Source organism: Corvus hawaiiensis, chromosome 21 (genome assembly GCF_020740725.1).
Source record: "Corvus hawaiiensis isolate bCorHaw1 chromosome 21, bCorHaw1.pri.cur, whole genome shotgun sequence".
In the NCBI taxonomy this organism is placed as follows: domain Eukaryota; kingdom Metazoa; phylum Chordata; class Aves; order Passeriformes; family Corvidae; genus Corvus; species Corvus hawaiiensis.
The window spans coordinates 3,477,185-3,488,561 of NC_063233.1; the positions used below are offsets into that span (position 1 = coordinate 3,477,185).

An 11,377-nucleotide genomic window follows, 5' to 3' on the forward strand; every position below is an offset into this window, starting at 1 on the left:
CTGGGGTTCACAGCCCCAGCCTTGAACCCGGCTCTGTTTTTTCATGTTTGGCCTCTCTATTTCCTGAGGTCAGGCAGCCCACCGCTCCATTAGCATGAAGCAACTCAGGGCTCATTTGCCAAAACTGACATCCTGGGAAAGTCCTGATGAATTTATGAATTAGAGGCTACAGATGCCAGTAAAAGAATTAAGGACTTATTTATTTATATATGTATTTATTATTATTATTTGCAGGAAATCAGCTGGGATGCTGCTGTTTGCTTTTTTTTGAAAAGCACTGCCAGCCTTGAACGCTGTGTCAGCAGCAGTTTTCTTTCAGAGAGGAAAAAACACATTTTTTAAGGTCTGTTAGAGGGGTTGGATTTTTTTGGGGGGAGGGGGGGGGTTGTTGTTTGGGGTTTTTTTATTTTGCTTTTTAAAGGAAGGGCCCGAGGAAGAAAGTTCAGCGAGCAGGAAGCCGAGGGAGCCAGCCCGGCATCCCGGCGGGGCGAGGTGCTCTCACCTTGCGGAACGCGGGGATTGCGACACCCGAGCAAAGAGGTAAAATTTATATCCCATAAATCACATGTCAAGTGCCTGCGAGGAGAGGTCATTAAACAGATGTATGAGGCAAGAGGCAAAGTCCATCCATTTCAGAAGACGCTCCCAGTGTCAGCAGCTCTCCAGAAGTCTCAAGAGGCAGAGGGATCCAACCGGCACGGCAGCAGCTTCCCTGATAGTCTCTTATTTATTTCCTCCTCTATTTATTTGATGGCATTTTCTTTATTGGAACAACTTCCCGGGCTTTGCTGTCCCCTGTCACAGCTGCCCAGTGCGGGGGCTGTGGGAGGGGAGGGCGGAGGGTGGCACATCAAACAGCTCGGGAGGCACGGAGGGATGGAGTGATGGATGGAGGCTGCCCTGTGATTAATAATCAAACCGAGAGCTTTTACTGGGCGTCATGTGGAAAATGTGGCTTTGGAAACATTTGTCTTCATCCCACAAACAACAAGTGGTGTTTCTTTCCCTTTCTTTGTTTCTCCCCCCTCCCCTTTCCTCCCTCCCTCTCCCTCTTTTTGCTTTTCTTGCCCAGAATCACTGATTAAAATCTTTTCCATGCTTTACCTGCTCCAAGTGGCTCCTGTTCTGGTTTGATTTATGCTTTGCTTATCTCAGACTTCAGTGGAAAAATAATGACCAGATAATAAAGAGCACTAAGTAACTTTTCAAGTGACATGGCATCCGCTGTGGGACTGGGTTCTGCAGGAGCAGGGAGGGAAACGCTGGGATGGCCTCGGGCCAAAGCAGAGGGAGGAAAACAGAGGATAACGGGAGGACAACAACAGCTCTGAGCCAGTGGTTCCTTGACGGGTGAAAGCTCTGGGCACCCTCCAGTGGATGCCTCAGCCAGCCCATCCCTGACCTGCTGAGGGGCAGGAAATTTCACAAATGGATATTGTGATTTTCCCAGGGCTTTTGGCCAGGATTCCAGAGCTTGTTTGTCCGCCCAGGCACACACGGTACAGAACAGGGGCTGCCCTCAGGCAGACTCACCAGGATGCTCTTTCCCACCTTCTTGCTCTTCTCCTGCCAGTGAGAGAGGAGACTCCCAGCCCCATCCTGCGGCTGATCTGAGGTGCCCAAACCCCACTCTCTCCTGCAGCTCTGGGTCTTGCTGCTTCCCAATGGATCTGCAACAGCTCCAGATCCACCAGGCTTCACCCACAGCAGCAGGGATCAGGCTTTACTACAGGGTTGGGACCTATAGATTTCCCTGCCTTATTCCTTGCTGTCTGCAGGGCCCCCCAGCTGCCCTGCTCCAGCTTTCCCCAGCCCTTTTCCCAGTGTCATCTGGTTAAAGGATCGCCATTAATTCCAGGGTAGGAAGGACCCATTGTTTACTCTACGGTCAGGGAAAAGGGAATAGTTTTGTTGCCAGGGAACTATTTTTAATTGTGATGTGGATCCAGCACGGCCAGCGAGGTGGCTACTGTGCGGGAATAGCAGGCCATTGGCAGGAAGAGTGGGATGGGAGGCCGCAGGGATAACTACTGGTCATCATCCCACGGAAAACCTGGAGATGTCTGCCCAGCACCCAGTGACACGCAGTAGGTTCCCTCAGCCTGGGAAGCAGCAGTAGCCTGTCCCTCCCAGTCCACATTCCCAACAAATCATCCCCCTAAATGTGCTGCTCAGCTCAATTTGAAGAGGAGAAGAGACACGAGCCAGCGCAGGCCTCGCAGTGTGAAATTATTGTCGAGCAGGGATCGCACGGGTCCCTTCTGGCTTTAAATAATCCCGAAAAACAGATGCCTCTGGATTGCCTCCACGGAGCCAGGGCTGCGTGTGGGTGAGTCTGGGGGGGAAAGGAGGGAGATGCCCATTTCTTTGCCCCCTGGCCCTGGCTGGGAGCCAGCCCCTGACACCTCTGGCAGCGCCGGGGCCGGGCGCGCTCCGAGTGCTCTATAAATACGTGTGCATGACAGATCTGGCACCGCATGTTCCTGTAAGTGATGTCATCTTTGGGGAGTTACTTAGCAACCGTGGAAAATGTTTTGGAGGCTCTAATTTTTCAGTATGGCAAAGCCATATATTTATGCAGCTCGGCTAATCAGCTCGCTGGCAAGGCAGCCCCGATGAGCTCATTTTCTTCATCATTATTTTATGTGAATTGGGCTTTTAGCACTAAAGAGACCACAAAGATTTAATTCAAAAATGTGATTGCTTTATGTTTCCAGGGTATCATTAACATGGCATCTACGCAAATAACCATGGTAACAAACTGGTAATTAGTACATATATGGCACTTATTATTAATACAGAAACAGGACAAGTTCCAAATCAGCACAGATTACAGTACATTATTACCATAGTAATTACCTGCAGTAACACACACAAATTGAACTAAATGGCCAATTGAACTAGAGTGAATGGCTTTTTATTCCAGTCCCTAAATAATGTGCATTCTTGGCTGAGTAGTTCAAGGTAAATAAAACTGTTTTTAATTTATTGCCAAGGTTCCCCCCCCCCTGCACTTTGGTGGGAAGGGCTGGGAATGGCAGGAGTCAAGAACTTTTTTTTTTGCAATGCTTACAGTATAATTATTGTACAGGCTGAGCCATTCCTGATTCCCAGAGAAAGACAAAGAGGGGGAAAGTTATTAGTTTATTTTATTAGTGGGTTTATTTCTTTAATTTCAGCTGTGAAGTAATGCTCAGCATATCCACAGGAGTCAATGCCAGATGAAGTAGGGTCCAAATCCAGTCCTTCAGTCCCTGGGTTTGGCTTTTTTATGGAGAGAGAAGGAATATCTGAATTTGGAGTAGGCAGGAAAACGGAACTTTTTGGAGACAATCATATTTATTGAAATCATGAAAAAACAGGGCTTTGGCCTAACCCTTCCCCTATGGGTTTGAGGTATATAAAAGTACTGAACCCACAAACCCTGAGTCAAGCCCAAGAAGCCAAATGCACTGGCTGGAGCCAGCAGTGCTGCGTTGAAGCCAACCACCAAAAATGGAGGAAAAACTCAAAATTTCTTCTTATCCTCCCCATTTTGCTACATTTTATTAGTCCTATCACAGACCAGGGAGGGCTGGAAAGCTTCTCTTTCTGAGGTCCTGGAGATGCTGAACATCCTGGGCTCGGGGGAGCAGAGGCAGCAGACCTGCAGCCCTTTAAAGATTAAATCCATCCCTCCATCCCAAGGGGTTTTTTTCCTTTCTAAATGGAAATAACATTCAGAGAGACACTTTCAGAAGGAATCTCAGTCTGGCCTCTGTGTCTGCAGCTTGCAGACCTGGGAGCAGGAGCACACACTGCACTCACTCCTCATGCTTGGGGGCAGCCCGTCCTGCAGGTGCACGGTTCAAGACCTCTTTTTTATTTTTTTTGTCCCCCAGCTTTGCCTCCTGAAATGATTCTCCTGGGCTGTCTGGATGATGATGATATTACCAGTCCCTACTTACTTGGAAGGGCTTTCTTCCAGCTGACATTTTTTTCCTGTCCAAAGCCACACCGAGCAAGTTCTCAGCGTGCAGAAGTGGCCCTGGGCCCCCCCACAGGAGGTTCCTCCCCTCTCCCCAGCACCAGCAAGAACAGAATGAAAATTCCAGCCATTCAGAGATTTTTCTCCCCCCCCTTCTTCCTTCTCCTTCCTCTAGACAAGCATTAATATTTTGGTAATTCAGACACCACCATTCCTGGAGCTGTCAGGCAGTGCTGGATTGGGTGTCCACGGTTTGGGATGGAGACAGGCAGTCTGTGAGGGCTTCAGCAGCTGGCACAGCCCTGGAGAGCATCCCACACATGAGGGAAAAGTGGAGGACCTTCCCCACCAACAAACCTGCTTTATTGTGCTCTTTACCCCTGTGCTCCTGCCAGGCACGCTGGAGAATCGTGGTTCCTTTATCAGGTCCATCTCTCATTGTATTTTACCTTCCTCAATTCATAAGAAAATTATTATTTTAGCAGGCAGGCATTTAATTAAGTTTCACCGTGTTTGCTTTGGCTCTCACAGCATGGAAAATCTCCTTTAACAACCATCCCCTGAGCGTGGGTTCTGATCCAGCCAATCTGCCTGGATGCAATCCTTTCTCCCAGCAGCTCTCTTTCTCCTTCCAAACCCTCCTCGCCCCACCGGGGTGCTCCCAGCCTGCCCAGCCCTGCCAGGAGCACAGAAAAACCTCTCTCAGCAGGCAGCAGGAGCTCAGCACTGCTCGGCATCGTGGTTCCTGCCCACTCCTCCCCTGCACCCCCGCCTGACTCACAAACTTCCCACTCCAAATTAACACCCATTAGGGCTTATTTCCATCACGCTCTTCCCACGCAGCCACAGCAGAGCTCTGCCTGGGTTCAAAACAGGGATGGAGCCATGTTTTGATGCTGAGTTTAGCCCAGTTTTGTTTCCTGGAGGGATGTTGCCCTCAAGAGAGCTGAAAGCTTCATTTTGAGGGGTGGGAGCTCGGCAGCTGCCCCTGAGGGGCAGCAAGTCCACAGAACTTCAGTGCTAAGGAGTAAAAGGCTCTTTTTCCTCTGAAGTGCCATGAGCAGCTCATCTTGGTGAGGTAATTAAGAGCTGCTGTTGATACTTTGGTTTAATTTAGAAAGAAAAAAAAAAACAAAAAGCACAACAAATTGGATTTGGTATCTTCAGCTCCCTGCCCTGCTCTGCTGCCAACCCTCAGGATCTGGGACCTTTCTCAGCCTGAGCAGAGGCTCAGGGACCCCCAGAGAGCCCCCCTGCCCTAAGCACAGCCACCACCTCCTCACGGCACCGCCTCCCTGCAGCCCCTTCCCAGCTCTGGTGGGCGCAGCAGGCACCCCTGGGTGCTCCAGCACCCTGGGACTGGAGCAGAGCTGTGCAGGGATGGGGGCAGGACCACGCAGCCAGCCTGGCACAAGCACCCAGACCGTGCTCTGACTCGCCCACCCGGGATGCAACATCTCCCCTGACCTTAAAAACCCCTAAAATCCAGAGCAGGGCTTGATTTTCTCTCTCCCCTCCTCTCGTTGCTGTTTTGTTTTGCAGCAGCTGCTGCTGTTGCCATGCCATCTCCTTTTGTTGCTATGGATTAATAGTGTTTTTTACTTATTTTTATGTATGTCCTGGGAACACGATTGCTTAATTTGCCCTGCAGGTTTGTAGGCCTGACAGGCATTTCCACGTCCTCCCAGCAGCCACCTTATCTCAATCCAGTTCTGGGCTGCTTGCAGGATATATACCTGCAGAAATACCCGTTCCTGGGGAGGTTTGGAACACGTATTTGTCCCAGCAAGCAGCCAGGGTGGGAGTGGTGGGGACACACTGTTCCTACAGCCTGTGCTGGGCCCTCTCTGATGTCATGGGGCTGTTTTCTATCTAACCCAGGATAACACCTCAGCAGCCACCAGTGGAACGATTTTCCAAGCCTGGGTGGAAGGATGGGCTCCAGCTGCCCCCATGGACCCCCAAGGTGACACAGCTGAGGGGTTGCATTAAAATATATCCATTTCTTTCATTATAATGGGCATTCAATCAGGATTCAGCCTCTGGCTCTTTCTGTCCCTGGAAAATCCAGATCATTAGAGAGGGACCAGGAGACCCCAGGGAGCACCTGAGCTGTGCCATGGGAGAACCTTTAGTGTCGAGCATGGAATGTGGTGGTGGGAGCGAGGCTGTCAGAAAAAAAATAGGAACAAAATGTTTTCCAGTGGTTTTGGGAGGTTGGTTTGTGCTGTGGAGGCCGAAGACTCAGCAGATCCCAGTTCATCCATGTCCCACAAACCCCAAGGGCTGCTCCACTGCTGCCCCTGGCCACCCCTGCAGTGTCACTTGTCCCCAACCAGTCCAAGAGAAGGATTTGCATGAGGAAACCGCTGCAAATCCGTGGTTTGGTTGTGTTACTCGGGTGGCACAGCACAGAGGAGGGACCAGCAGGGATCTGCTCAGGGTCCAGCTCCTCACACACCCCTCGTGGGACATCCTGTGCTGTTCTGTCAAGGCAAACCTTTCACTGCTCTGTGTCTCCATTCTCCCCACATGAACCAGGGAAAAAATTCCATCCTTTTGCCCCATTATTGAAAACTTCATGGAAGTGACTTCATCCTGTTATTATTATTTGTGCCTTTGGCTCACCACAGCCCTAATGCACTAATGAATATGGATACAGGGACACAGGGATCAGCCTCTTCTCTCCAGCAATTAATCTTGCCTCCGTCCTACTGGGTCATCTCACAAGCAGTGCTCAGACAAATATGAGCCTCGGAGGTCCCTCGCTTGCACACATCAAAGGGAAACTGGTGACATCATGGAGATCACAGAAAACATCAACTCTGCCTGTCTAGGGCAGGGGGAAAAACCAGCTCCTTGCAGATCCACAGCTGGTGGGGTTCTTAATTACACAAAGGCCGAGGAACATTCCAACCATAACATCCTGCAGCCTCCCCGCCACCAGACAACGCGTCTTTTATTAGGGCAGGAATGTATCTTTAATAAACTGGAGGTTTCTAACTTGTCAGAGGGTGCTGGGGATGGGATCCACCGCAGTCATTTTTGGCCAGGCTCTTGTGCTGGTTTTCCCTCGGCCGCCCTGGACCCCCGCTGGTGCCGGCACCGCGCTGCTGTGAGGCTCTTTGCTCTCCTGGGCACCCTCCAGTCCCCCTTCCGAGGGGGTGATTCACCTCCATGGGCATCTCACAGCATCTTCCCTGTGGTGCCGTGGAAATCCAGCCTTGTCCTGAGAGGAGAGGGGTTGGAAGTACCTCTGAGCCCCTGGAAGTGTCCAAGGCCAGGCTGGATGGGGCTTGGAGAAACCTGATCTAGCAGAAGGTGTCCCTGCCCACCTTTAAGGTTCCTTCCACCCCAAATTCCATGATTCCATGGTGAGTGAGGCTAAAATCCTCATGGCACAGGAGCAAACCCAATTTTCACCTTAATTACCCTGCCCTCCTCAGTGCCCTGTGTTTGCACAAACTGGGCCTTGGGGATGGGGGAGTTCCGTGCTAATAAATGTTTGCTCCAATTCCAAAACCATTGTCACCATCTCCCTCACTGCCATGTGTGTTTAGGTGTGTGATCCCATGGAATTCTGCAGGGTTTGGGGCTTTACTGGTGGTTTTTTAAGGTTTTCTTTCACCCTGTTTAAAGCAGCACCTCAGGGGAGGTGATGCTGAGAGGTTGCTCCACCCCACAGTAAAAAATCTCCCGTGTTGTTCCCTTTATTCATCTTTATTCAGAGAGTTTCAGCCCCCTCTGAAGGGCTGTTTGCTGTCATCAGTCCTGGAGGAGCCCGTGGGGGCCAGGAGAGGAGCGACACCAGAGATTTGTCCTATTGATTAACCCGGGATGGGAGGAATCAAACACCGCGAGCAGACAAACACCTGGGAGGAGAACAGGGCAATTGTCAGGTTTGCTTTGCACGTTATTGGGTTTAGAAGACTTCATTTTTCTTTTCCTACCTGGAGGCTAAGAGAAAGCAGTAAAACTTTCCTAAATTCCTCCCCATGTCCCTGTTTGAAGTTCCCCAGTTAACACCACATGCCAGAGAGGAAAAACCCCCCTTAGAACCCCCCCTCTGCCTGCCAGCCACGAGTGAGATCTCACATTATTGCCTCTGACAGCTCTCATTCCTCAGGCACTTTCTTTTTCCTTCCTCAAAGGAGGGGGGAAAAAATATCAAAGGTTTCCAAACCTGAGCACCTTCTGAGACTGCAAAATGCAGCCCCGTGTCGGGAGGGATGCTCCGAGCTGGAAAGCAGGAGGGAGGGTGGATGCAATCCTTGGGAAGAGTTACATGTGCTTGCCATCGCGTTTGCCTTGGGCCCTTGGAAAATGTTTGTAGTTTTCAATTAATCTCATTAGTTTGGAAGGAGACAGAGGGGCGGGAAATCAAAATAATTTCATGGGGAATTCTCTTTAATGACTTTTTAAAAACATGTAATTGAGAGAGGTGGTGGTGGAAAACATTTTAATGGTGCTGAAATCAGAGGGGAGGCAGGAGGGAATGTTCAGGAAAAGCCTCGTGTCAGGGGTCTGCCGGGACAGGACCGAGCTGTGCAGACAAAGTAGGGCTGGCATGGGGTCAGCACAGGTTTAGGACCCTCAGCCAGGTCCCCCAGCCCTGGGCTCTACTGGGGAGCCACCCTGGCTGCTGATAAGCCCTGGGAGATCCCTGCTTGCCATCGCTGAGTCAGCTTTTAATTGCCTTTTGCTGCTCTCCCGAGGCTGAGTTTGCCAGGCTGGAAGGAGTCAGTGATTCCTGCAGTTTGCCTCTGCCTCTGCCTCGCTCACTGACTGTCCCCAGGGTGCTGTGGCCACTGCTCACCCGCTGTGGTGACACTGGGGTGCCTCGGAGGGTGGCCTGGGCTGAGGATAGGGCCCAGCCTGGATGGGCTGCAGCTCCTCCATCCCTGAAGGGATGGCTGGAGAAGGGATGGAGCCTGCCCATGCACTCAGGGCACAGAAACCTCTCTGCCTCACAGAACGACCCCCAGCATCCCCCCAGAGAGCCCAGCACACCTCGGGGACACGGGACATGCCGAGCATCCATCCCGCTCCTAACTCCCTGCATCCCAATTAACCAGAGAGGAGGATTGTTCCCTGGGAGAGCTGGGTTTTCCCAGGAGCATCCTGTGGCAGAGACCCCGACAGCCAGAGCTGCCCCAGCCCCACTCTGTCCCCATTCCAGCAAAGGCGTGCCCTCCTCTCCAGGCTGAGCACTTAATTGATTGGATTAGCCTTTATTTGCTAATTAGCAGCCCGGTGCCCGGCCGGGGAGCGCTCCCTTTCTCCCCGAGCAGTTGGTGTTCGCCGGCTCCGTGATTCATTCCTGCCGTGTAAAACCGAAACTTGGCTCGGTGCTTTCCCCGGGGCACCGCTCGGCCGCCGGGAGGAGGCGATGCCAGGCTCTGCCCACCTTTTAACTCGCTTTCCTTTCCCTCGTTCCGCGCAGAGTTTGGTTTGCTGCGTTTAACGAGCTCGGTAATTGCTGCGGCAGAGCGGCTCCGCTGCTCCGCGGAGGCAGCGCTAACAAAGACACAACCTGAGGGGAGGGACGTGACACTGACACCCAGAAGACCCGGCTTTTGTCCCCAGAAGAGTTACCCACTGCGAGGACACGCTGTCCTGCCCGTCACACACCTCTCTCCATCCTCCTCCACGCTGCTGCCCACGCCGCAGTCTCTCACTCTGGCTGTTCATCCATCCTCCCCCAGACCAAGACTCGCTGGCTAAAGCCGCCAGCAGGCAGGGGAGGGATGCTTGGGGCGAGGCAGGCTGCAGGATTAGGCCCACTGTGTCCTAAGATGGTATTTTTATGCCCCGCCTGGCTGTTTCTTAATGAGAATTTCGGGATTTGCGGGGGGGAAATATCACCTGGCACCGCAGTGTCTTCCCTTTCCATTCCTGCCATCCTCCCAGTCGCCCCTCTGAAGGATATCAAAGAGCAAATTATGCCAGGAACATCCACCCTTGGCAGCAGAAGCTGGGAGGTCAGCGAGAGCGGCCCCGGGGTGTGAGATGCTCAAACCACCGAACTAAAGGAAAAGGCTTCAGGGTGTGATTCCAGGCTGGAGAAACCAGACACCTGGGAGGGAGGAAGACACTCAAATCCTCTGGTGATCCATTAGCAGGCTCCATCAGGAGATGTGAATGCAGCTGCTGAGCCAAGGAGGGCACCTTGTGACTTCTTAGCAGCCAAAGCCTTGTGTGCATCACTCAGAGGTGTCCCAGGGGCACGCACAACACAACACCTCTCCCTCCCAGCAGCACGAAAGAAGGAGAACATCCCAAAATAGGTGTCCAAGGGGCAGGTTGCTCTGTGCCAGGGCTGTTGAGCGTGGAGGGTACCAGGGAGGGATGCTGTGAGATGCACATGGTGCCCAGCATCGGAGGAGAAGCTGCTGCCGTGTGGCTTCACCCAGCACAGCCCTGGTGCTGTCCCAGGGGAGATCCCGGCTGGATGCAGGGAGGCAGATCCTCCCCCACACTGTGATTTCTCTGCTGCCAATGGATCGATCATGCTCGGAGGGCTCGGGGCTCTATGTAGGTCAGGCACATCGCTGGCTCTGACACCGCCACAGAGTTATTAAACGGAATGAGGATCCCCCCTTCTCCCTCCATCCCACCCCCTCCATGCCCAGCCCTTGGCACAGGGCAGCTTTGGCTCTCATCCTAGAGGAGAAGAGCATTACCCGGGGGCTCAGGGCTCATTTGAGCACAGCCAGCCTGTGTCCAGCTCCTGCACCGGAACATCCCCCGGAGCACAGCGCTCCCTGGGTGTCTGTGCACGAGGAGAGCTCCGTGCTGGGAGGGGGAACAGGCAACATGACCCAATTCACGGGTTTCTGTCAATAAAGCTGGCACTGCTCCCTCTCAGCCTTGTGAAATGCATGGGCCTGGACCAGCTCCCAGAGAAAGGGATTTCTCAGTGCAGCATCCCCTGGGAGGAGGGAGGTGGGTTTCCCACGTGCGGTTGCTCCCCTGCCTGTCTCCGTGGGGGTGGAGTAGATAAGAGACATCCCAGCCTTCAGCCTTGGGAGCTGCTGGTTTTTTGGCCACCCAGCTTTAATTCCTTCTAGAAGCCTTCATCACCCAAGGAGGAAACCCAAATCCTCTGGCACCTTGGGCTCCTCCTGGGCTGGCAAGCTGGAAGGAGAGGGAGGCATGGAAAGGGAGAGAGAGCAGAGGAAAAACTTTCTGAAAAAAAAACCAAAAACACTCAAGTGGTTCAGAGCAAACTTTGTATGACTTGAAGATTTGACCTTGTGTTCTCTCCTAGGAACAAACAAGAGCAAAACGAGGATCATATTATTTCTCCTGAAATTTGGAGTGGATCAGACCCCTGCTGTTGCAAGCCCCTGCAATGAATGGCTATAAACAAGATGCATTTCCGGAGGATGAATTAAACACTGAGCCTGA

General features: G+C 52.3%; 1 long non-coding RNA gene across 1 annotated transcript; it reads left to right on the forward strand.

Moving 5' to 3' along the window:
* Positions 1-2,054: 2,054 nt before the first annotated feature.
* Positions 2,055-11,377, forward strand: LOC125336844. Its single transcript, XR_007207861.1, has 3 exons — positions 2,055-2,329; positions 7,696-7,866; positions 11,238-11,377. It is a non-coding gene; the product is annotated as an uncharacterized LOC125336844 (long non-coding RNA).